We start from the raw sequence: 3281 nt of genomic DNA on the forward strand, positions 1-3281 counted from the left end.
AGCATTTGCCAATTCCAACCCAAGAATTTGCACATTAGAGTTCCACCAGGTGAGGGCGGAATATTGCAGTGTTCCAGCAGCAAACTTGACCCTGCTGGCTACACATCTCGAAAGCCGAATCTACCTTCTCGGCCCAACGCAGGAAACCTATGGCTCCCTCAGTGCCCTTAAACGAATTGGGCTTGCAGTCTAGGTAGTTCTTGAAAGTACAGACTCCGGCTTGACCTCCGGCTTGATTCTGAAGGTGCGCAGCTAGAGCTGCCACCGCATGGTCATTCAGTAGGGTTTGGAGTTCTGCTGCGGTTAGGTTAATGTTACCCCGACCGCGTCCAACGTTTGATTTGTTGAGGATCCTCCACATGTTCGGTTGCATTAGGGGCAATTCGCGCCTCTAGTGTCTCGCAACGAGCTAGAGCTACTGCCACAAGGCTCCTTGCTTTCCAAACTTCGTCTTGCTAGTCTATCATCTCTGATTGTATCATGAGTACTAGCCTCATTAGATGAACATGAGCATCGAGTTTCCTTCATGGCTTTAGTCAGGTAGGAAATTCTCTTCTTAGCCTAATCTCTACTTCACGCTCTAAACAGGAGGCGAGAGCTGCAAAAGCGTGTTCCATCGGTAGGGTTAGGGATGGTAGTGTGTTGAAGGACAAGGGACATCCTGGGAGAGGTAGTGGGGGAACTTTCTCTAGGTAAACAAACCGCTCGATCAAACTCGGGTACCAACTCCAGTTACCGTTGTCGTCGTACATATCTCCAGATGGGTAGTATCTCTTCGGTGCAGGGGCTGCTAGTGTCGGGACTACTCGAGGTGGTGATGATTCGGGTAGCTGCGGTTCCTTACCAGGGCCGTGAGACCGGGCTGGATGATGATGATAGCGTCGACATCCTTACAGGATAAGTCGCGTATGGGTTACGTGCGTATGAGTGAATGAGGTAAAGAGATAAAGAAAACGAAGGACTAAATATAATATATATTTATATATGCAATGCGTATAATTATAACTAATGGGTCGTTGCGGTTATAAACTAGTATGAATGCATTCCTAGTTCGCTATAACCAATGGCTCTGATACCAATCTGTTACACCCTCAATATCCACTAACGGAGTTTTACCGTCAGAGGGTGTGAACTAACAGAATCGGAATCATTAGTTATAATCAAACACCATGTTTAACGTTTTCAAACCAACAAGACATTAAGTCTTAAATAAAATGCGAAGCGTAAATTGTAAACCAAAAAGTTTGTGCCACACAGGACGACTTAAAAACCCAAGTTATTAAGATAAAAATTAAAAGAAGTTTTCAAAGCGATGGTGTTTAGCGAATGCATGTTCCTATACCGCGCGCCCGCCTCGGCTACCTGAGAATAACATACTAAAAGTGTCAACACAGGGTTGGTGAGTTCACAGGTTTATACAAATAAAGTGTTTGCGTTTGCGTTACCAGATAGTGTTAAGTCAATTATATATCAATAGGTAGCTAACCTATCAAGCATGTATTACTAAGTGTTCGACACCGAAGCTGACTGTTTATCAATTTCATTGCCACCATGTCAACCACGACTATGGTAATGTGTTAGCCAAGATTACACCCACTCGACCTACAGTCGAGTTTAGAGTCGGGTGGGGTTTGTCAAACCCAGTAGTACTACTCAACAGTGACTCGCTATTATCCAAATATTAACCGGTTCGATGTTATGAAGGACTTTGGTTGGTTTGTTTGCTATTTAGCCTTACAAGTGATATATAAAAACTAAACAAAATCTACAACGTGGGAATATGTTATCTCTCCCAAATAAAAACGTTTAAAAAGAGTAAAAAGGGGACGTGAAACTCAGTGTTTGCGAAGATAACCAAAAAGATCCGAGAAAAGTGTGCATCACAAAAAATCCTCACTAGTGTTCTAAAAACAAAAACGAGATTTTCTAAGTATTGAACTACGAGTGAGTCCCTAGACTCGACACATACAAATTATGCATGAGATGCGTTTCGTGTTTGGTTTGTGAAATAAGTGCGACTCGACGAACACGTTGGTGATACATTACATGTGTGATCAAGTACTTAAGTGTCAAGTATTAACATTGTACATTACTAGCAAATATCCCCCACAAGGGCAATTTTGTCAAAACATAGCAAACATCGATCAGTTATGCACTTTTCATGATAATTCAAGTAATTCAGCAGCTAAATTGTCCAGGCAGATTTTCACTCGACATGATTACTCTATTTAATAAATTCTAACATGTCAAATAAATCACCAAAAATCATCACAGAATCACACGTGAGTTAGGTTTCTAAAAATAGTTTTCTTATATTTTTATCATATATAGTTTTATCACAATGATCAAAACATCACAGCAAACACACAACAATCATTATCATGCGCAACAGAATGTTATTTATTATTACCATTAAATGAAAAATCCAATTAATGAAAGAACAATGGGGTTAGATTCCTAACTCAAAATATTAACTTCCAGAACTGGAACCAACCCATTTGGTCTTTTCGTTTATGAGATATATTAGTCGTAAAACAGCTTACAAGCAGGTTTCCCGAATCAGACTTGCACAGCAGATTTGTAAAATAATAAAAACTAACTTTTGCACGTCCAAAAATTACAAATTTGGACTCTTTAGAAACTAGACTCGACCTACCACATCATAGAATCAAAAATCACGCCAGAACATGTAATTAACATCGAGTTACAGTCATTTAAACACGAATTCAATAATCTTTCCAACATCAGTTTTCATCAAAACTCAACATATCATTAACCTATGAACTATAACTCATACATACGACCCTCTAGATGCATAATTCACCAACCATGCATCTCAATTTCACTTTACATACACAATTAGGGTTTTACTTCAAAGTTCAATTTCAAGAAACATGTAATTAACAATCAATAACAACATAACTAGTTATCAATGCACTAGCAATCATCAACAAACACATAATTAAACCCTAACTCGTCTTCGATCATCAATCTCAAGATTTAGGGTTTTGATTAACATGCTCAATATCATAACTAAATCATAGAAGAGCTAGAGGGGATGTTAATTACCTATCTTGCACCTTGAATCCTCCAACAAAACTTGAAAAATACTTGTAGATGTGTGTGTTGTGTGTGTTACGGCTGCCAAGAGAGGGAGGGAGGACAAGAACGATCGTACAAGGGGAGGGAGGGAGTTAGGGTTGTGTAATAATTTGATTATATTATTAATTATGTTACACTTAGCCCCCTGAACTTCTAGTTAATCAATTTCTATCATAAAC

This window comes from Bidens hawaiensis, unplaced genomic scaffold, assembly GCF_021521415.1.
Source record: "Bidens hawaiensis isolate Kalapana, Puna unplaced genomic scaffold, B.hawaiensis_p1.1 tig00001087_1, whole genome shotgun sequence".
In the NCBI taxonomy this organism is placed as follows: Eukaryota; Viridiplantae; Streptophyta; class Magnoliopsida; order Asterales; family Asteraceae; genus Bidens; species Bidens hawaiensis.